The 23,741-nt window shown below is 46.3% G+C and overlaps 1 protein-coding gene across 1 annotated transcript in view; it reads left to right on the top strand.

Annotated features, from left to right (window-relative positions):
* ABCB6 (ATP binding cassette subfamily B member 6 (Langereis blood group)) overlaps nt 1-23,741 on the top strand; it is a 1,916,984-nt gene that overhangs the window by 1,339,937 nt on the left and 553,306 nt on the right. The gene's annotated exons all lie outside the window — the stretch shown is intronic.

Below are 23,741 nucleotides of genomic sequence, written 5' to 3'. Positions count from 1 at the left end.
GTTGGGGATCCTCTTTTCTTGCTTTAACGAATGTCAGATAAAGTTAATAACTGTCTTGCCTGTGGAAAACAGATTCCACACCGTGATTTCCACTCCTATTGTATAACTTGTTTGGGCCTTGAGCACGACGTCCCTAACTGCGATCTCTGTGCTTCCTTTAACTCACATACCATACACCGTAGAGCTAAGATTTTCTATAAGCATTTCGGAGTCTGGCCTAAGTTCGTCAGTATGGCGTCTTCTGGTCTCCTGACTTTGGCTATACCTAGGAAACCCAAAGACAAGGACCGCGACAGTCCTAGGGTTAAGTCTGCCAACGACGCACCTGTGAAATTGGTCATCAGCACAGCAGTAGTCAGTGAGGCACTTTCACAGCCCCTGCTGTCTGTGGATTTTCAGCCACAAGCCTCTGCCGAGACCTTTATGGAGTCCTTCATAGCGCAGGCTGCTATTTCGTCTTCAGACCATCCGCCTGTTGCCGCCTCAGATGGGTCTGGAGCCGTTTTGCAGGCACCGGCTTCTGATGCCTCTTCTTTTTGATATGAGACCAGAACCAGGCCGACTACCTTAGTTCAGACTTCTGCACTTGCTAGGCTTCCCAGAGTCCCTTCGGATTGCTAGTAAACCTTCCAGCCGCAAACCTACTCACAAGCAGGCGTTGGCCTCCCCTCCTGTGCCTCAGTCCCAGTTGGTAAAGATGGCTGGTGATCTTCTTTCCCTGATTAGGGGCTCTCAACACCCCCGCCTTCAAAGAGGACTAGAGAATTATCTCCTGATATTTTGTCCGTCTCAGATTCTGAGATTTCTAGTATGTCTGCTGGTGAAGAAGGAAATTCTCAACTTTTCTCTGGCTTTGAGGATTCTGATGCTGAGGATTCTATCCCTTCTGCCTCCCTTCCAGAAGATTTTTCCTTTGGAGATACTTTGAATACCCTTAGGGAGAATTTTAAATGGGAATGTCAGGGTTTTCCACAGTCTAAGAAAAGAATCAGGGGATTTTTGGATTTGCCACACATAAGCCTCTGGCTGTACCTCCAGTTTTGGAAGTTGTGGATGATGTTTTCATGGAAAATTCTTTAACTCCTAATTCTGTTCCTCCTGCTCCCAGAAAACCAGATAGATATTATAGGGTTCTTGAATCTCATCAATTCCTTTTTAAAAACCCTACCACTGATCCAGAAATTATTTCTCAAGGCCCCAAGGGTGTTAAAGCTTCTATTGCTAAAAACCCTGTGCCTTCTGATAAGGAGTCTAGGGCCTTGGACAGGTGGGGTAAAAAGTCTATACCTCTACAACTCTTGCCATTCGATACATGAATTGTCTTTTTCACATGCTTAAGTATCAGCAGCATACCATGGAGGCTATTAAGGCTAAACTTGGAGATATTTCTTCCATGATGGAGAACAAAGATTTACAAGACTTACTGAATTCTGCCACTTCAGTTAATAAGCATTTACTTCATTGTGGATGTTCATTGTGTTTCACTGTTGCAGTCATTACACTTGGGTTATCCTGCTGGTAGACTACCCGCAGTCAGCCAGAATTCCAAAGTCTAGGTCCGGCGTCGGTTGCTGTCACCTCTTCCCTGATGTCAGTGCGCCAGGGGTATAAAAGATGCAGCTGATGCCATTTTCTTCAGTCTTTCTTGCCGCGCGGTGCCCGAAGCAAAAGCAGTTCACAAGTGCCGGTCGGCCGACTCCTGAGATTTTCAAAATCAAATTTCAGAACTGAAGTCTTCAATAAAGGTAAGTACCCCGTTGGGGAAACTTTTTCTTGCTCCAGACCGATGTCAGTAAAAGTTAATTGTATTTCTTGTGGGAAGCAAATACCTCATAAGGATTTTCACTCTTACTGTATTCCTTGCCTAGGCCCTGACCACGACATTACTAAGTTGTCGGTTTTGTGCTAGATTCAACAAATGCACTATTAAGCGTCTGTTTGATTTTGCTTTACATTACTTTGGCTGAAGGTTTAACTACATAATGCCGTCGGAACAACCGACCGGAATTCATAAAAAATGCAAAGACAAGGAAAAGGACAGGCATCCGTGGTCCAAAACTGACAACGAAGCCTCTTCCAGGCCAGTCGCCGGTTCTCAGTGAGCCGCTTTCGCAGCCCCTGACACCCGCTAACTCAGAGCCACAGGCCGTATCCGACTCCCACGTTGGAGACACCTAGGCCTCTGGAAACTCAAGGTATTGGGCCTGCGGAAACTGTTCCCTCAGATGGGTCTGGAGCCGCTGAGCAGGCATTGGCTTCTGAGGGTGTTTTCAGACCTTCACAGCTTACCATTAAGTCCACTACAGCAGCCAGGGCAAAGTCAAGAACACCATTAAAGACAAGGAAAAAAGTACAGCATTCTCCTGGACAGTCATCCATGCCAAAGAAACAAATGCTTAAAAGGGCTGAGGTCCTAATTACTTTGATCAGGGGTTCCCATCCCCCTCCTGATAAAAGGCCTAGGCAAGATACTGATTATGACTCCTCTGACCAGGTTTCTATTTCCTCTGATTTCTCCTCAGATCAGGGATATTCTCTCCCTCCCTATGTGTGGACTCTGATGCAGAACAATCTATACCTTCAGCCTCTCTGCCTAAGGATTATTCTTTTGGGGAAACCTTGCACACCATGAGGGAGCATTTCCATTGGGAGAGCCAGGATTATTCTGAATCCAAGAAAAGGCTCAGAGACTTTCTTTTATTGCCTCAGCACAGGCCCCTGGCTATCCCCCCTGTGCTTGTTATTGTTGATGATGTTTTCTCTGAATCCAGTCTGTCTTCTGATTCTTTACCCCCTGCACCAGTCAAGCAAGATAGGTACTACAGGGTCCCAGACTCTCATAAATTTCTTTATAAAAACCCTGCTGCTGACCCAGAAACAATTTCTCAGGGTCCCAAAGGGGTTAAGGCTTTCACTGCAAAAACCCTGTCCCCTCTGATAGGGATTCTAGAGCTCTGGATAGATGGGGGAAAAAGGTTTACACTTCTGCTACTTTAGCTGTAAGGGCTTTAAACTGCCAGTTTCACATGTTTAAATATCAACAGAACCTCATGTCTTTGTTAAAACAGAAAATCCTTACAAACTCAGAATGTCCTGACAGTAAGGAAATGCAGGATTTGTTGCATGCAGCTGAACAAGTGTGAATACTCTGCAATGTGGTTTTGATTCATTAGAGGCTTCTTGTAGAGCCGCAGTTACAGGCTCTGTCATTCGAAGGCATGCTTGGTTAAAAGAACAAAATTTACCTGAACATGTTAAAGTAAAATTATTGGATGCTCCACTATAGCATGATACTTTGTTTGGTGTTAAGGCAGAAGAGGTGTTAAAGAAAATGGAGGATAAAGCAGCATCAATGCAGACAGTAAAGGATTTCTTACAGGTTCAACCACCTAGGTTTAGCAGAAACTGGCCTTCAAAAAATTGGTCCTTTCCAGTGTCAGACAGGCCACAAAGAGGCAGATACAGATGCCCAAGAGGCAGATCTCAGCTCCAAGGCTCATACAGACCTAAACAATGGGGTGCTTCAGCCCCCAAAGGAGGAGAAGACAAATCACAACCTTATAGGAAACAGTCCCAGTGACTTCCCTCTACAAATGCCAAGCACTTACTTTTTGGCAGCACCCTTAGGGGGAAAGCTAGCACTTTTCTCACAAAAATGGCACATGATCACCCAGGACAAATGGGTACTGAACATTGTTTCTCAAGGTTACAGGTTCCACTTTCACACCCTTCCAAAATCAAAAGGTATGCCAGACCTGCCACAAAACCAATGGGCAGAGGCACAAAAACAAATTTCTGCTCTCATGGACATGAGAGCTATTCAGAGAGTACCACAGCAAGAACAGGGACAAGGATTTTACTCAAGACTTTTCCTGGTACCCAGAAACGACAAAGCCTGGAGACCAATACTGGACCTGTCAATCCTAAATACTTTCCTGGATGTTCCAAAATTCAAAATGTTAATACTGCAGCAACTTCTACCCATGCTGGGCAAGAAGGCTTGGCTAGTTACTTTGGACCTCAAGGAGGCATACCTGCATGTCCCAATCAGACAATCTTGCAGAAGATACCTCAGATTCATAGCTGGCTCAACGCATTACCAATTCTCTGCACTGCCCTTTGGCTTATCTACTGTGCCCAGGGTCTTCACAAAATGCCTGGCACCAGTAGTTGCATTTTGCAGATAAAAAGGAATTCAAATATATCCCAACTTGGACGACTGCCTTATTCAAGCAGAGAGCAAGGACATTCTACTAAAGCATCTGGTGTTTGTAAAAAGATTACTAATTTGCCTAGGGTACACAGTAAATGAAAAGAAATCAAAACTAGTGCCCTCTCAAGAGATAATATTCCTGGGTGCAAGCTTAAATACAGCTGCCCAGATGGCTTATCTCACGCCAGACAAAGGTAACTGGCTCATTATTTTCAAATGATGGCAACAAAGACCCAGCTCCCTGCAAGAAAAATTCTGCAGGCCCTGGGCTTCATGGCATCCTGCATTCTACTAATTCCATATGCAAGACTGCATATGAGGAAACTACAGTGGTATCTAAAAAGTGTTTGGACTCAACATTGCCACAGCCTGGAAACACCAATAACTCTAATTCCCTGCCTGCAACAGGAGTTTCGATGGTGGGCACTGGCCTGTCACCACAACAAGGGACAGCCTTTCACCTTACCCACAGCCAGGCAGACAATAACAACAGATGCGTCGGATTATGCCTGGGGTGCACACATGGCAGGAAAATTTATTCAGGGCACGTGGCCCAAGGAACAAATGCATCTTCACATCAATCAAAAAGAGATGCTAGCTGTACAGAATGCCCTGACAGCCTTCAAGGATCTACTACATCCAGGACAACTATTACTAAAGACTGACAATACCACAGTTATGTGGTACATAAACAAGCAAGGGGGCACACATTCCTACCCCTCTGCAGGCAAGCCATGACTTTGTGGAACACAGCACTGACCTGTCAAGTACATCTGCAGGCACAATTCCTGCTAGGAATGAAAAATGCACTGGCAGACGAACTAAGCAGAAATCTCATGGATCATCATGAATGGAAACTAAATCCACAGGTCTTCAGCATGATAACAAGGAAATGGGGGCGCCCAGACATAGATCTTTTTGCCTCCCCTCACAACTGCTAACTACAGAGATTCTGCACAAGAACTTATCACTCACGAGCATGGAAAGTGGATGCTCTAGCATTCAGCTGGAAACCCTGACAGTTTATCCCTTTCCTCCACTGCCTCTTCTTCCCAAGGTGCTCCTAAAAGTCAGACAAGAGAAGCCAAAAATGATCCTGATTGCCCCAGACTGGCCACACCAGCACTGCTACCCAATCCTAAAGAGCTTGTCTCAAGGTCCAGCCTGGCCTTTACATCAAAGTCCTCATCTTCTGACTCAACAGAACAATCAGATTCTGCACAGTTAACTAAGAACCTTAAACCTGGCTGCATGGCAGATAATATAGCCACTCAGACCACACCTCTCTCTAAAGCTGTTATGGATGTCATTTTACAAGCCAGGAGGCCCAGCACTAGGAAATCTTATGCAGAAAAATGGAAGAGATTCTGTGCTTGGAACCAGGCACAAGGACTCGAACCACTTGTTCCAAATATACCTCAGATTTTACAATACCTAACTGAGATGCTGGACAAAGGCCTATCCTTCTTATGAATTAAGATCCATGCCTCTGCCATTTCAGCTCATTACAATACGGAACCTCCTATTTTCTCTCATCCACTACTAAAACAGTACCTCAGAGGGGCAAAAAACATAAGACCCCCAAGGAGAGCACCAATACCTACTTGGGACCTCAATTTTGTTTTAGAAAAACTCACACTGCCTCCTTTTGAGCCAGCCAATACAGCTAATATAAAATTCTTATCATGGAAAACTGCTCTGCTCCTAGCAATAACTTCAGCAAGAAGAGTCTCAGAGTTACAGGTATTAATGGCAGTGGAACCTTTCATCATTTTTCATCAGGACAGGGTCTCTCTAAGGACAAACCCAACATTTATTCCAAAGGTAGTATCCAGTGTGGCTCTTAACCAAACCATTCATTTCCCAACATTCTATCCAAATCCCCAGAATAAAGGGGAGAGACTTCTGCACGCTTTGGACATACACAGACAGCTACGATTCTACTTGGACAAAACAGAAGCTTTCAGAAAAACTGAGCAACTGTTTGTAGCTTATGCTGCAGGATCACAATGGAAGCCTATCTCAAAGCAGACTGTTTCAAAGTGGATAGGACACTGCATTCACTTCTGCTATTCACAACATGACAAGTCAGTGCCTAAGGGCATTAGGCCACATTCTACTAGAGCAGCAGCCACTTCAGCAGCCTTCCTCAGAGGAGTACCAACCAAAGACATTTTACAGGCTGCAACCTGGAGTCCAGTGCACACTTTCACCAAGCACTACCACTTACCTCTGTACTCAAAATCCAGAGCAGGCTTTGCCACTGCAGTTCTGCAGGGCCTGGTAGCCTCTCCTAATCCTATTTAGGCCCAGCCACCCAACCTCAACTTTGGGACTCAACCCAAGTGTAATGACTGCAACAGTGAAACACGATGAACATAGTACAGTTGTGTACCTACCATAAATGTAGATGTTCAAGTGTATTCACTGTTGCAGTCCAGGTTACCCACCCACCATCCCCCTTTTTCTTTGCTGGGACTTTTCTGTAGTCCTCTATTCTATACAACCTTTGTGGTGTATTTGCTTGTATATGAAGGAAATGTTTATTTTACTACATGCATGCTTTTTGGCTTAATTTCTTTCAGCCTACTTATTTGGGGGCACCTGACATCCGGGGCAAGAAAAACTGAAGAAAATGGCGTCGGCTGCATCTTTTATACCCCTGGCACACTGACGTCAGGGAAGAGGCGACAGCAACCGGCGCCAGACCTAGACTTTGGAATTCTGGCCGACTGCGGGTAGCCTGTCAGCAGGATAACCCAAGTGTAATGACTGCAACAGTGAATACACTTGAACATCTACATTTATGGTAGGTACACAACTGTACTTTTTGTACACTTTGGAGGCTTCCTGCAGAGCAGCAGCCACTGATTCTGTAATTAGAAGGCATGCTTGGCTCAGGGAGCAGCCTCTTTTTGAACCTGTTAAGTCTAAATTGCTGGATGTTCCTTTGCACAAGGACAATCTTTTTGGTAATAAGGCTGAGGAGTTACTGAAGAAGTTGGAGGATAAGGCAAGATCTATGCAAGCTGTTAAAGATTTCCTTCAGGTTCAGCCTCCACGGTTTAGTAGGCTTTATCCTTCCAAGAGTTGGTCTTTCCCTGATCCTGGCAAGCAGGTTCTCTCTAGGCCTAGAGGTTTCAGATCTTCCAGAGGGCAGGCTTCTGCCCCTCAAAGGGCTAAACAATGGCATTCTTCTGCTAAATCGGGGAGTTCTAAGCCAGCTTCCCAAAGCAAACATTCTCAATTACTCCGGCCTTTTTGTGCCTACCTCTCCGGGCCCTGTGCTTCCTTTGGGGGAAGGTTAGCCAGGTTCTCAGAGGTATGGTCTACCATCACAGACGACAAATGGGTGCTCAATATAGTAAACCAAGGTTACAAGTTTTACTTTCACACCTTCCCTGTTTTACAAGGGTACCCAAACATACCCAGAACTTTCAATGCAGAGGTAGAAACTCAAATTTCTTCTTTACTGACTATGGGGACTAATAGAGCCAGTTTCTGCAAATTAGGCAGGCCTAGGTTTATATTCAAGACTTTTTCTGGTACCCAAGAAAGGGGCACCTGGCGCCCTGTTCTGGACCTGTCTGTTCTAAACACTTTTCTGGTGATTCACAAATTCAAGATGCTCACCCTTCAACAGTTACTACCAATGCTGGGCAAGGATTCATGGCTGGTAACTTTGGATCTAAAGGCGGCTTTTCTGCACATCCCAGTAAGGGAAAGTTGCAGGCACTTTCTTCGCTTCAGGGCTGGGAAGCAACACTTTCAATTCTCTGCATTGCCCTTTGGCTTATCTACTGCTCCCAGAGTTTTTACCAAGTGCCTGGCTCCAGCTATTGTTTTTTGCAGGCAGAGAAACATTCAAATTTATCCATACCTGGACGACTGTCTCATTCAAGCAAACTCCCCAGAACAACTAGAAAAGGATTTGGATTTCATGAAGAACACTCTCACCTCTTTGGGATACACACTCTCAATGAAAAGAAGTTAAAATTGGTTCCTACAAGGGAGATTGTTTTCCTGGGAGCGAGTCTGAATACAGCCACCCAGATGGTATTCCTCCCGCAACAGAAGCAAGAAGATCTTTCTGCTTACTTCATGAAATTGGCAAGCATGACCCAGCTCTCGGCAAGGCAATTCCTGCAAGCACTGGGGTTCATGGCTTCATGTATTTTGATGATCCCATATGCGAGGCTGCATATGAGAAAACTTCAGTGGTACCTCAAGAATCTTTGGTGTCAACACACAGAGGACTTAGACTTGATTTTTCCCCCGATTCCCTGTCTACAAATGGAGTTTCTCTGGTGGGCGATAGCCCGTTCTCAGAACAAAGGTCTGCCTTTCCGCCCACCGCCTGCCAGCCAGACTCTCACCACAGATGCCTCAGATGTTACATGGGGGGCTCATCTGGAAGGCAGGGGCATACAGGGGACTTGGAGCAACCAGCAGATTCATCTGCACATAAACTTAAAAGAATTGATGGCAGTGCAGCAGGCCTTTCTGGCTTTCAAGGGCCTACTCTACCCTGGGACTCTGCTGATCAGGACAGACAATGCCACAGTCATGTGGAACATCAACAAGCAAGGGGGGACTCACTCTTACCCCTTGTGCAGACAAAGCATGAGACTATGGTCCATAGCAGCATCCGTGGGCTTACATCTAATAGCCCAGTATCTCCCAGGGAGGCTAAACTCCTTGGCAGATCATTTGAGCAGACATGGTCTGGATCCTCACAAGTGGCAACTGAACAAGGACATTTTCCATCGCATCACCAGCAGGCCTAGCACCAGAAAGTCTATGCAGATAAATGGAAGAGATTTTGCTCTTGGATGCTGGCTAAAGGAGAAGACTCTTCTCATCTTTCTCTCCCTCATTCTTGACTACCTAGCATGACTGCTTTATGGTGGACGTTCCTTTTCTTCAATCAAAATTCATGCTTCAGCAATTTCAGCTGATTGTTCTATTGAGCAACCCATTTTTTCTCACCCCTTGATGAAACAGTTCCTGAGGGGAGCTAGTAATCTTAGACCTCCCAGAAGAGCTCCTACTTCTGCTTGGGATCTTAATTTTGTCTTGGCAAAACTTACTCTGCCTCCCTTTGAACTAGCTGCCTCTGCAGATTTGAAGTTTCTATCCTGGAAGACTGATTTCTTTTTAGCTATTACTTCAGCTAGAAGGGTATCTGAGCTGCAAGCCTTAATGGCAGTAGAACCTTTCATTATTTTTCACTCAGATCGAGTTTCTCTGAGAACTAATCCTTCCTTCATGCCCAGTTTAACCCATAACCAGTCTATTCACCTGCTTAAGTTTTTCAACAATCCCCAAAATAAATGGGAAAGGATTCTGCACTCTCTTGATGTGCATAGACAGCTGAGGTTGCACTTAGCTCTAAATCCTTTTGAAACTCTGGAGTTGTTGGTTAGTTTTGCTCCTGGGAATCAGGGTAAGTCTATTTCAAAACAAACCATCTCCAAATGGATTGCTCATTGTATTCACTTCTGTTACCTACAGCATGGGAAGGTACCCCCTCAGGGTATTAGGACCCATTCTACTAGAGCAGCCTCTACCTCTGCAGCCTTTCTGAAAGGTGTGCCTACTAAGGACATTCTAGAAGCAGCTACTTGGTCTTCTGTCCATACTTTCACAAAGCATTACAATCTACCTTTGTTTTCTAAATCCAGGGCTGGTTTTGCCTCTGCAGTTTTGCAGGGCCTTCTTACCAACCCTTAATCTGTGATCCTTCCTCTACCCTTTGTCTTTTTTCTGGGCTTTGGGAATCAACCTGTATGTGAGGACTGCAACAGTGAAACATGAAGAACATAGTACAGTTGTGTACACTTACCATGAATGTAGATGTTCAAGTGTATTCACTGTTGCAGTCCTGGTTTCCCACCCGCCATTCCCCCATTTTTCCTAAGGCACAGACTATATATGTTTTATTTTTTGTATGACGTGTCCAGGGTGCTTACTTCCTGGGTTAGCCTTCTTTTGGGGGCTCCTGACAGTTAAGGCAAGTAAAACTGAGGAAATGGTATCTGCTGCCTCCCTTTATACCTGACATTCTGACATCAGTTTTACAATTGGTGGCAGCAGACGTCATATACCAAACACTCTGGTATTCGGGCCGACTGAGGGCTACCGGAAGCGGGATAACCCATACGTGAGGACTGCAACAGTGAATACACTCGAACATCTACATTTATGGTAAGTGTACACAACTGTACTTTCTTCTTCCTCACAGTCACATTCCTCCAAAAAAGAGAAGTTTAAGACAATCAAGTGGCATTCCCCGGCACTGTCCAGTACTTCGGAACCACCTCTTAAACTTTGTAAGCCGGATAAGACGTCTACCTCCTAGACTCCACTGGACTCGGAGCCGACTAAGGTTGTTGATGCTGGGACTTCAGTTTCGGCCCCAAGCATTTCGGAGCCAACTACTGAGAGACTACATCAGAGCTGGTCCAAAGATCCCTTACCGGTCTCCCCAACTTTAAGGTCCCCAGTGTTGCAGAGGTCCAGGTCACCCACACTGTTTTCCAGATCTTCCAGGAGCCTGTCAGAGGAAGATGTGGAAAGAGTAGTGCTTAGACTCCTGAAGTCGTCTTCCTTGCCAAAAATGTTGTTTTCTCCGACTCAGTTGGTCCCGGAGCCACCTGAATCCATTCCCCCCTTTTGTGGTTCCTCCTCCGAGTCATGCCAGGGTTTTGGAGCCGGAGTGTTCGGTACCACTTGTTGTGGAACCCTCTGTTCCTCGAGGCTGTCTCGGAACAGAGTTCTGCTCTGACACCTTCGGTGCCGTCCATGGTATCTAGGAACCGAAGTTCACCGGTCGGCCCCAACAGGGACACTTGGACCTGAACCTCTTTGGTTCCGAGTCTCCCTCTCGGTGTGTTGGCTAGGGTGAGGTCGGACCCTACATCTATCTCGGAGCCGATGGCTTCTTCTGTCCCTTCGGAACCAAGGAGGTCTTCGGAGCCGGAGAGGTCTGCCTTCGAAATGATGAGTGTGCTGTCTCTCTCATCAGCTCCACTCAAGGGTACCGACACTCTTCCCCCTCGGGCACCGACCTCTGTCTCAGCACCTACTCTCTCTCTTTCCACAGCAGAGACCTGCAACCTCAGGAGTCCCCTGTTGGTGGCCCCCAGTTTTCCGAGACCTCCCCGCAATATCCTTTTGAGGAGCCCCCTCAGTTTAGGACATGCAAGAGGAAGCATGTAGACTCCCAGGATGAGTCAGTTACCTCCGACACTGACCTCGAGGAGTCAGAAGGGTCCCCCAAGTCGTCCTCTGATGATGTCTTCTTTGTAGACATCTTGGAGGTACTTAAGCAGAAGGGTGGCTGACCCACTGTTACCCCTTCTGATGAGGAGTCAGTGTACCTGAAGGCTTTTGGGTCTCAACCTTCAGCCTCTTGGATGTCTCCACCTTTTGATGAACTTTTAGACCTTGTTAGTCGGAAGGTGTGGGAGACTCCTGATGCCATGGAGCCAGTTCCCAGGATACCCAATAAATTTTTGTCATCTCCCAAAAAGAAGGAATTCTTATCAAGGGTGTGCCTGTAGATGCCATGGTGGTGGCGGCGGCCACTATGAAGGAACTAGTGGAGACTTCATCTGTCCATCCGCTGAACAAGGAGTCTCGAACGATGGACAGATATGGGAAGCATTTCTTTTTGTCAGCGGCATTCGCACTCAGATCGCTGAACTATCTAACGCATTTTATGAGACTTCAGAGAGATCTCCTTAAGGAGTTGGTAGATACTCTACAAGGTGCATCTACTGAAGGAGTCTTTGATAAGGTGTCTGCTCAGTTGTTCACCTTAAATTCCATTGTTAACTCTTCCATGAGTCTGATTTCTTATGCAGGCGATGGAGCGAGCAGGGCAGTGGATTCAGGAGTTTCCCTTAGGAGACGCACCTGGATGCACTTGTGTAATTTTGCGGAGCCATTCAAGTCTACCTTTACCAACGCCCCTTTTGACGGTTCTTCGTTGTTTGGACCCAAGGTAAAAGACGCACTCACCAGGTGTAAGCAAGAAGGGAAAACACTGTCTGCCGTGGGAGTATGTTTTACCGTCCCCTCTAGACTATATCCCAAGGGTCAGTGAGGTGGTAAGATGTGGTTCATGAAGTCCCAGAGATTTTTTCCAGATGCACAGGGTGACTCCTCCTTCAGAGGAGGAGGAGCAAATGTTAGACATCACACTAGAGGCTGGGGTGGCCCGCAAAACCAGGGAGGCTGTGATTCGTTTCAATGCCGTCCCTATTAGCGCTCCTGATGTGGGACCCGGCTGTGCTTTTCTGGAGCCAGTCGGGGGTCGCATTTCTTTGTATCCAGAAGCCTGGCTAAGCATCACCCAAGACAAATGGGTACAAAGAATTATCACCAGAGGTTACTCCATACCCTTTTCTCTTCCACCTCACGTTCCCAAGAAGATGCCGGATGTTCCACCCAATCACAGGGATCAAGCAACTATAGAGGTAAAAAAGTTGCTCGCAAACAGTCATCCAAACTATCCCCACAGACCAGGTAGGATTCGGAACTTACTCCAGATTCTTTTTAGTGCCAAAACGTACAGGGGACTGGAAGCCCATTTTGGACCTCAGCAAACTAAATGAACCCATAAAGGAGGACAAGTTTCCAGATGGTGACACTGCAGTCTATACTCCCTCTATTAGGGAAAAGACACTTGGATGTGCTCAATAGACCTCCAGGATGCATACTACCATATAAAAATGGACAGAGCAGCGAGGAGCCACTTACACTTCTGGCTGGGAGCCAGTCACTACCAGTTTCATGCTTTGCCCTTTGGTCTCACCACAGCCCCCGGGGTGTTCACCAAATGCATGACCGTAGTGACAGCTCACCGGAGACATCTAGGATTCCAAGTGTTTCTGTACCTGGACGACTGGCTCCTGACCACCTCCACCAAGCATCTACTCTTTCAAACCAGAGATTCCACTATCCAACTTTATACCCAGTTGGGGATTACTATAAATTGGAAAAAGTCTGCCATATCGCACTCTCAATTTCTGACTTTTATAGGAGCAGAAATAGACAGTTGCCATGTTAGCTCGTCTTCCTGCAGAAAGAACACAGAACCTCACACAAGTTCTCCATCTACTTCCCCTGCAAAAAGTCAAGGCAAAAACAGTGCTGAAACTCTTAGGGACTTTGGCCTCCACCATAATGCCTAGTCCCTCTTGCCAGACTACATATGCAAATTCTTCAAATGGCTTCTATTGTCCCAGTAGTCTTTTTAACAGCTGCCTCTATCTCACCACATCATCTTAAAAGAGTCTTGCAAAAAGGGACCTCCGTTGGTGGATCCAACCCGACCAACGAACAACAGGCTCTCCATTCCTTCCTCTCCAACCCGTTGCTACTGTGACCACGAATGTCTCACAGATGGGGGGGGGGCATTATCTAGGCAGGACTGTCCAAGGCACATGGCAAGATCACGAGGCTCACCTACATATCAATGTCCTAGAGATGAGGGCGGTGCTTCTAGCGTTGCAAGCACTTCACGACCTTCTTCCTCTTGGGACGATAGCAGTCCAATCGGACATGTATGTGGTATGGTATCTCAACAAGCAAGGTGGAACCAGATCTTACCCCCCATGTAAGGAGGCGATTCGTGTTTGGAAGTGGGTGATATCTTCACAGCGCTTTCTAGTGGCAGTGCACATCCCAGGGGCAACCAATGTAATAGCCGACAAGCTCAGCCAGGCAATCTTGATGCCTCATGAGTGGTTTCTCAAGCAGGAGATAGCGGAACAGATTTTCTGCAAATGGGGACGGCCTTGCGTGATCTTTCCACCAGTCCAATCCACTTAAAATGCAGCAGCTACTTTTCCCTTATCCCCCCTCTGGGGGAGTCACCGAGAGACACACTTGTTCACGATTGGCCTCTGGGTCTCCTTTATGCTTTCCCTCCCTTTCCTCTCGTATCCAAGGTGATTCAGAAAGCGAAGGTGTTGGGAAGCAAATTGATTCTCATCACTCCTTACTGGCCTTGTCAGATTTGGTTCCCCTTTCTCGGGCCTCATCTACTAGATGATCCATGGACTGGACCCAGTGCCAGACCTCTTGATGCACATGTCAGGCTCTCTTCATCCCAGCCTCCACACCCTCAACTTGACAGCATGGCTGCTCCAATTCCATCCCTAGTCAGGCTTCATGATTTTTCACCTGCTGTGACCCTCATTCTCACATCTTCACATCTTTACATAAACCTTCCACTAGAAAGTTATACACTAGCAAATGGAGAAGGTTTTCCATCTGGGCTGAAGAAAGGAATGTTGACCCTTACATCGCATCCATCCCAGTGGTTTTAGAATTTTTGTCTGAACTTTTCCATCAGGGATCTGCTGCTGCCACAGTTAGGGTTCAGTTGGCAGCGATATCTAATTTTCATTTGGGTCAACATGAGTCTAACCTGATGTCACGCAGATTGTGTAAAACCTTTTTTAAAGGTAGGAATGCTAGAGAGCCGAAGAAAGCACCAATATGCAGTTCACCTTATTTTATTACGAACAGTAAACGAACAATAAACACATTAACGCACTTGATATACAAAACACACTTGCGTTTTCGTCCCTCCTATATATAATATTTATTATAATATTTAATGGATGTAATAAATTAATTTAGAATGCATTGTAGGTTTTGTACTCTAGAGGAAGCTCATTATTAAATCATCGAACATTAACAATACTCAGTTAATAGCTTTATGAACCAGATAAAATAAAATATAGGATTAATTTATGGATTTTAGTAATGTATGTAAGTTTAATGATGTTTTAACAGTAAACAAATGACAGTTCAAGATAATATTGGTTAAATTACACAAGGTTCCACTAAGACATTTTTTATTAGTAAATTCAACAGTACATGAATATTTATGATAAACAGTGGATGGGGATTTGTTCATTTGAAAAGCCTGGGACTGTTTTTATAGGTTAATTAATTTGGAATTGAGTATTTAAGTTGAAATGGTTTGTCAAATTTTTATCTGATGAAGTCCTAATAGGAGGGACGAAAACGCGAGTGTGTTTTGTATATCAAGTGCGTTAATGTGTTTATTGTTCGTTTACTGTTCGTAATAAAATAAGGTGAACTGCATATTGGTGCTTTCTTCGGCTCTCTAGCATTCCTTTCTTGGATTATTGGTTTGTTTTTGGATTGCTACACAGAGTTATTTCGTTGACCTTTTTTAAAGGTGCTACTTTGCTGAGACCCCCCTTTCAGGAACCGGTAGCTTCCTGGGATCTAAACTTTGTCCTGTCTAAAATAACTTCTCGGCCTTCGAGCCTGCTCATTCGTGTCCACTTTGTTTCTAGTACCCATCATCTCTGCTAGACAAGCACTGTCTATCAATTCCCCCTTATTTGATTTTCCACAAAGACAGAGTTTCTCTTCACACAAATCCATCCATTATCCCTAAAGTTTGCTCTCATAATAACTTGAACCAAACTATAGAGCAGCTGGTGTTTTTCCCTAACCATTCCAACGCAGCAGAATACAAATTTCATCAGTTGGATGTTCATAGACAATTACGGTTCTATCTTCACAGGACTAAGAACTTAGAAAATCAGACCAATTGTTCATATCATTCTCCGATTCCAGACTAGGTCTCCCAGTCTCCAAAGTGACCCTTTCAAATTGGATTTCGAGCTGTATTTCTTTCATTTATTCTTCTAATGGAAAGACTTTACCGTACAAGATTAAGGTTCATTCTACGCGATTCCAGTCTACATCTGCTGCCTTCCAAGCCAGAGTTCCAGTTGACAATATTTGTGCAGCAGCACCCTGGGCTACCCCTCATACCTTTATTACTCATTACAAATTGGACCCAATCTCTAGGGGTAGAGCCTCCTTTGGTTCCACGATACTCAGGAGTATCTTCCTGTGAGTCACCCAAGAATAAGGTGCTAGGGACGCTCTCCCATATGTAAGAATGAAGGCGAGATAGGACTACTGAACATAAAGAAGTTGTTTACACACCATAACATTCCATGTTTGTAGTCCATCTCGCCCTTCATTCTTACGAACCCACCCACCTAACCCCTTCCTGGAAGGATCTGGAGACAGGATAATTTTTCCATAATAAGGTGGAGACCTTTCATTATTGTTGTTGTTTCTGGATAGCCTTGGTTCTGTCCTTCTATAGTTTAGCAGCAAACAAGACTTGGGGATTGTACTGATGCACTATGGGATACCTACCTAGCCACAAGCCAACTAGAAGACTTTGAGCTTTGTAAATGGCCGAGTTGGAGCCGAGGTTTGGCTCCGAACCCATATGTAAGAATGAAGGGCGAGATGGACTACAAACATGGAATGTTATGGTGAGTACTTAACTTCGTTTTTCAGTGTGTATGATGCTTGAGATGTACCTAGAACATAAGGCAAAATTAATTTTTGCTTAACTTGTAAAAAGGGAAACCAGGATCATAGAATTAAAGCTTTCTGAAATACATATAAGCACTAATCTTCTATTTACTTAATTTTCGATTAAAATGAAGTATGTGCTATCATTTGATGTTCTAAGGATCACAGCTACACCGGACACCTTGTTTTTTCAGACCTGTGAATTTCACAGTTTAACAGATGCCTTTTTATGTTAAACTTACAGTCCATAAAACTTTGATTCAGATTGCAAGTGTGAGAGCTGTCAGTAAAGCTGTCATATGATGATGCGGATCTGAGAATTATTTAATTCCTAAAAGTTTCTTTTTTACTTGTGTTGTGGTCTAGACCTTACCATGATCAGTAGTCAGTCTGATTTAATATTTTTTCATTCATTTATTCTTTGATTACCCAGTTAATGTACTTGTACTACAGGTTCAGTAAGAGGGCTGTAGCATATCTCAACAGTCAGCGAAATCAAGGCATAGCTTATTTTTGATAGGGTACCAAACCCATCACACACACACATATTCCACTCTCATGTGCTTTGCACACCTATGTGATGTTTAGAGGATTGAAATTTGACCTATGGTATATTTTTAGGATATAGGGGAAAAACAAAGTACTTGGCAAAAAGCCGTACGGACAAGGATGGATGTGCAGACTTTGCACAGAAGTCATCTTGGGTAGCAGCCAAACTGGAGGACGAACAATTGGAGCATAGTAATGCTAACTGTTGTGCTACTGTACCATCCATTAACATGTTCCTAAAAGTCACTAATGGCTGATCGTACACTGTATTGAACCTTAACATGATGCAGCTCCATTAAAGAGCATAAAGAAATCAAGTAATGGGGCCAGCTTGTTCCATGAAGCAGCTTTAGTAATCATAGATTCATAGTTATCCACTAGGATAACGACATCCAGAGCCTTGTAAGCTTAGCTATCCATAGTTGTGTCCCTGGGTATCATGGACATTTAGGTATGTTAGGAAGTTTCTAGAGGTTGTGGGGAGGGGGCTATGTTAGTTTGGACATTGCTGTTTGCCTCTGTCTATCAGAGACATGGGGGGGGGGTCAGACCTGGAGTGAATTTCTGATTTCCTATCTATTGGTTAAGGTTGCTCTGCTTCACATTGGTGGAGAGCTTGTTCCAGGGTACAGGAATCTTCTGAGGCACATATCTGTCTTATTTATGTCGCAGGCAAAATTTAAATCCTTGGATCTAGTGGGGATGTCCTTCCATATCATTGTTGCAGTATTCTTTACAATAGGGATCCTCTGCCAAGGGGGTAGCCCAACGGCTGGCCAGTGTACAAAAGCCTTTAGGTTGTAATGGGTATGTTGTACTTTGATATGTATTCTCCACATACACAGTGTGGGGCTTAAAGGTGATATCCGGACGTATCCTCCTCAGAACTACTTTGACACTGGTCTGAACACTATCTTTGATCATTTGTCTGAACGCTCGTCCATCTGCTGGTTTCTACCACATACAGATAAGTGCCCCATTTATTTATTTTTTTATATTCTTGTTTTTAAATTTTGGCTTGTTTATGGTTGTTGGGTTTCATGTCATCCAGAAAGGGGAAATGCCAGTGTGGGAGTCAGATTCCTCATAAAGATCACCACAAACAGTTTGTTGTGCTTAGGTGCTTCCCACAACCATACCCAAGATGTTCTGGAATCTACTTTCTTCCCTTATGATTTACTTAGAGAACCAATGACTTAAACTGGTGGCTAAGGATACCATGGCAGGATCTTCCTGACCTGAGGGTCAGCCGTCTGCAAAAAAAAAAGCCAAGAAAGCTCAGTCTGTAGCTCCTTCACCAGATGGCTCTCTTGATGATGATGAAAGGCCGGAGGATCATCCAGTTTCTTTCTTGGATTTCTCTGGCAAAAATGCTTCAGAGGCCAGCATGGATCAGACTCCATGCATGTCCATAGAGGTTTTGCAAATGTCTGCTTCAGATGTACTGGGGGAATCATGGCTTGATCTGAAGTAGTTGACTTAATTCTTTCTGCACATATGGGTATACGGATCCGATTCGGATCCAAGCCGGCAAAACTTTTCAAGCATCAGCTCCGAGCTCCAAGCTCCTCCCCTACCTATATTACATCACTTCCTCCTATCTAGCCCCAGATCTCTTTTGCCGTTTTAAGAGTCAGCATCGTGGTCTCTGAGCAAGGTGGTAAGGTTTTGGTCTTTTTTGTGATAGTTGAGTGTGGATAACCTTTCCCTTTTTTCCTCCCTTCTTCGCGTTTGGTTGTCGTGTTTGTTAAAAAAAAAAGTTATAAGTGTTTGTGTATTTGTTTGTTACTGGTTTCCCGCCTGGGCCCAATCCCTGTTTAAATGTGTGTGTGAGTGAGCCGTTAGGTCTTTTACTATGGCTGAACAGCCTAAGGTTCTTTTTAAGAAGTGCACAGAGTGTGGTCATAACCTCTCACCAGCCGATGGCCACACTGTGTGTTCTGTGTTTCGGGGTCGCCCATCTGTCTGCATCCTGCGACATTTGTTCAGGCTTTAACCCTAGAGCATTGAAAAGTCATCAGGCTAAGCTTGTGGCTAACAGTCTGCTACCAGCTTCTGCCCTGGAGTCTGCCTCGGTTTCCTCCCCAGCCAGTGACACTGTGCAGGCAGGGACTCAACCTCCCGCCAGGCCTGCTTCATCGGAGTCATCCCAGAGAGGTAGGGACAGAAGGGAGAAGCACCAGAAAGAGAGGGACAGGCCCAGAAAAAGATCACCGGATAGGAAGTCTTTCTCTAGCCCCTCTTCAAAGGCACCCAGGTCTCATTCTCCTCGGCTCCGCTCTCCCCGTTTCTCACTGGAGCCGACGGAGCCGAGGCACTCCCCTCAGATCCGGCCCAGACCCGAGTTGGTCACTTCCTCCAGGTTGACTCGGAGTGTTTCCGACATTGATATGGACAGGCTGATAGGTTCATCCAGAACCAGATTCAGATGGGGGTCTTACCAGGGCCCTCTCCCATTGGAGAAGGTCCTTCTTCAACTATGTTCCACCCTATTGCTCCTTCCCCGATCTGACCCGATGCTTCAGGGTTCTCGGGTCCGAGACCTTTTGGAGCTGTTGGGTCTGCGCCAATGGTTCTCGTTTCCTCGGCCGTCACCTTGAATTCCTCGGATCCGATCTCGGATCCAGGGGACACTCTGAGCCGTGGTCGGGGAGTCGGACCCAAGGGTCGAGATCTCGCTCTTTCTATCCCATCCTCGGTGCCCGGACTACCCCGCCGTTGGCTCCGGTCCCTGCTTCGGTGCCGGGGAAGAGCCTCATCCTTACATTCTACGGAGGTGTACTCTCCATCGGCATTCGGGGCAGTGGAATAGGGTTCTCTCCCAGGGATTGAGACCACAGCTCACCTACTCGGATCCTACTCAGACCCCTCTGATTTTGGATTCTGCTCCCATTACCCTGTCTCAGGGGCAGCCCGTGCCAAAGCATCCCCAGGTTGTTCCCCTCAGGGAACCCACAGAGGCTTACGAATCCTCTTCAGAGAGTCCTACTGGAGAGGAACCTCGTAAGCGCAAGTGTAAGAGGAGGCATTTGGACGCCCCTGAGTCCATTACCACTGATGCGGACTTGGATGAAGGAGAGGGTTCCCCCAGATCACCTACCGAGGACGTCTCATTCGGAGACATTATGGAGATCCTCTGCCAAAGAGGATGTTGGTCAGCCCCCAAACCCTCTGCGGATGACGCGGGCCCATCTACTTCCTGAGTCTCCCCTCCAGCTGATCCTTTGGTGGACCTCATTACCACTAGGGCATGGAAGGATCTTGACACCATAGAGCCTATACCCAAAAGGCCAGACAAAATTCTTTCCCCGCTGTCAGACAGACAGGCATGGTCCAAGGGAACCCCAGTAGCCGCTTTGGTGGTTGCAGCAGCGACAAAGAAGGAACTGGCACAGGAGAGTTCCTCGGTTCATCCACCAGACAAGGAGTCCAGGTCGATGGATCGTTTCGGGAAGCGCATGTACTAGTCAGCGACATTTTCTATCCGTGCGCTGAATTACTTGGCACATGTCATCCGACTGCAGCGAGACCTTATGTCTGAACTAACTGAGTTGCCCCCGGAGTCTGTCGCAGCAGGACAAGCAGACCTTTACTGCGAAGATGACTACACTAAAATCAGTGACTAATACTTCTATGCGTCTCCTCTCTCATGCTACGGAGGGAGCCGCTAGAGCTGCTGGTACAGGCGTTGCCTTGAGGCGACATGCCTGGATCAGGCTGTCAATTTGTGGACCCCTTTAAGGCTCTTTCATCAACGCCCCTTTCGATGCATCATCCCTCTTTGGGAAGACTGTACTTGACACACTAACCCAGATTGGGAAGGGCGGAAAGACTTTGTCAGCCGTCTGAATCCGCTTCTCTAACCCCCAGAGGTCCTATTCCAGGAATCAAAAGGGGCAAAAGAAGATGTGGTTCTGGAAATCACAGTCCTTTCGTGATGCTCAGGAATATTCGTCCCCCAGAGGCAGAGGGGGAGAAGACCGACACCATCCCAGAGGCAGAGGGGGTCCCAGAAACTTTGGGTCTAGGGAACCTTTATCTGACAGACCTGCACAGCAACCCTGAGGGGTTGCCCGGCTGCTCTACTCTGGAGGCAGTCGGGGAAGATTTTCCTTGCATCCAGCTGCATGGGAGTCCATTACTGCAGAACGCTGAGTGTTAAACATCATATCCAGAGGATATTCTATCCCCTCAAAGAAGACGGGGGACCTCAGGCCCATTCTGGACCTGTCTGTCCTCAACCTGTTGGTAGAGAAACAAAAATTCCGGATGGTCACTCTACAGTCCATTCTACCATTTCTGAGAGAATGCGACTGGATGTGCTCGTTAGACCTCCAGGACGCTTACTATCACATCAGGGTCCACAGGAGCTCCAGGAGGTTTCTACGCTTCTGGCTAGTGGCCAGTCACTTTCAATTCAGAGCCCTACCCTTTGGTCTCACCACAGCCCCCGGGGTGTTCACCAAGGTTATGGCGGTCGTAGCGGCTCACCTGAGACTTCAGGTTATTCAGGTATTCCCCTACCTAGATGACTGTCTCTTCGCTGCATCCACCAAACGTCTCTTGTGTCAGGCCTTTCACTACTTCCTCGGTCTGGCTCACAAGTTAGGCATCACGATCAACCTCAACAAGTCCCACCTGACTCTGGTTCAGATCATAGACTTCATCGGAGCACGGTTGGATTCGATTCAGTCAAAGATTTTTCTCACCCTGGAAAGGATAGAAAATCTCAAACTCCATGTATCAGCGATCCTGGATCACTTTGTAGTTACAGCAGCCAATGGTCTCAGGGCCCTGGGTTCGATGGCAGCCGCAATCTCTATCCTCCTTCTTACACGTCTTCACATGAGAGTTCTTCAGTGGAATCTAGCAGTTCAATGGTCCTGGCTAGACCTTCCGATGAGTTTCCTCATCCGAATCAATTGGACATGCAGAACGTCACTCCAGTGATGGCTTCAATCAGCGGACATTTTTGTGGGGCACGGCTTTCTAGCCCCTCCGGCTCAAGCCACGGTGACCACGGATGCTTCCCAGCTCGGGTGGGGGGCACTTCCTGGGAAGAATGGTCCAGGGCACGTGGTCCCCTCCAGAGACCAAGGTACACATCAGTGTCCTGGAAATGAGGGCAGTGCTTTTAGCGTTGAGAGCCTTCCACCCTGTCCTACCTCCAGGGATGGCAGCCATTCAATCAGACAACATGTCTGTAGTCTGGTATATAAACAAACAGGGAGGGACCTGATCCTACCCCCTTTGTCGCGAGGCCATGAGGGTTTGGGAGTGGGCCATGTCCACCAGCCAGTTTCTCGTAGCAACGCATATCTCGGGACGCTCCAACATTCTAGCAGGCAGTCTCAGCAGGGCAATCCTTCTGCCTTATGATTGGTCTCTGAAACAATCAGTGGCGGAGAAGATCTTCCGTGTTTGGGGTCAACCTTGCTGTGATCTCTTCGCATCTCCTTCCAACGTGAAGTGCAGCAACTTCTTCGCTCTGGAGGATGTCCCCAGGGACACTCTAGTCCATGCTTGTCCTCCCGGGCTACTGTATGCTTATCCCCCGTTGCCTCTTATTTCGAAGTTCCTTCAGAGAGCTTGCCGGCTGCAGTGCAAAGTCATTCTCATAGCTCCCTTCTGGCCACGCCAAATGTGGTTTCCCTTCCTATGGTCTCACCTGTTGGCTCCTCCATGGACTCTCGATCTATGTGCGGATCTAATTTCTCACCCATCAGGCTTGCCCCTGCCCAACCTGGACAGTCTCAAGCTGACGGCGTGGCTGCTCCAGTTCCCATGATCATCAGGACTCCCGGACTTTTGTCCCCTGTTAAGAATATTCTGGTAGCTTCTCTTAAAGCCTCCACTAGGAACCTCTGCAATAGCAAATGGAGACGTTTTTGCATTTGGGCCTCTCAGCGCAATCAGAACCTGTTTACAGCTCCCGTTCCGGTCATACTGGATTTTTTGGCCAGTCTTTTTCGATCAGGCCCAAGTGCTTTCACAATCAAGGTTCAACTGGCTGCCATCTCTATAATTTTCATGTAGGTGAAAATAATGTTGCTCTGGCTTCTGCCAAATTGTGTAAAGCTTTCATGAAGGGCACTTTTTTCTTGCGACCACCAGTTAAAGAAACGGTGCTCCCCTCGGATCTGACTTTAGTCCTTCAGGCTTTGACCTCTCCCCCTTTCGAGCCAGCCGGTTCAGTTCCGATGAAGTTTTTGTCGTGGAAGACAGCATTCTTGGTCACCATCACTTCAGCTAAGAGTTTCAGAGTTGCAGGCCTTATCCTCTTTGCCCCCCTGTTTGGTTTTCCACAAGGATAAGGTTTCGCTGCGTATGAACCCTTCTTTTCTTCCCAAGGTGTCCTCAGCAGCCAATATTAATCGGTCTGTAAATTTGCCAGTCTTCTTCCCAAATTTCCAGAATAGAGGTGAACGTAAGCTTCATTTATTGGATGTCCATTGACAGCTTTGTTTTTACCTCCATGAGACTAAACCCTTCCGGAAGTTGGATCAATTGTTTGTCTCTCTTTCAAAACCATTTTTGGGCAAAGCAGTTTCGAAAGTGTCCTTAGCAAGGGGGATCACTCTTTGTA

This window comes from Protopterus annectens, chromosome 6.part0 (genome assembly GCF_019279795.1).
Source record: "Protopterus annectens isolate FY-2018-M chromosome 6.part0, PAN1.0, whole genome shotgun sequence".
Lineage (NCBI taxonomy): Eukaryota > Metazoa > Chordata > Ceratodontiformes > Protopteridae > Protopterus > Protopterus annectens.
Note: the sequence above shows the minus strand (reverse complement) of the source record. Positions and strands in the feature narration are given on the sequence as shown.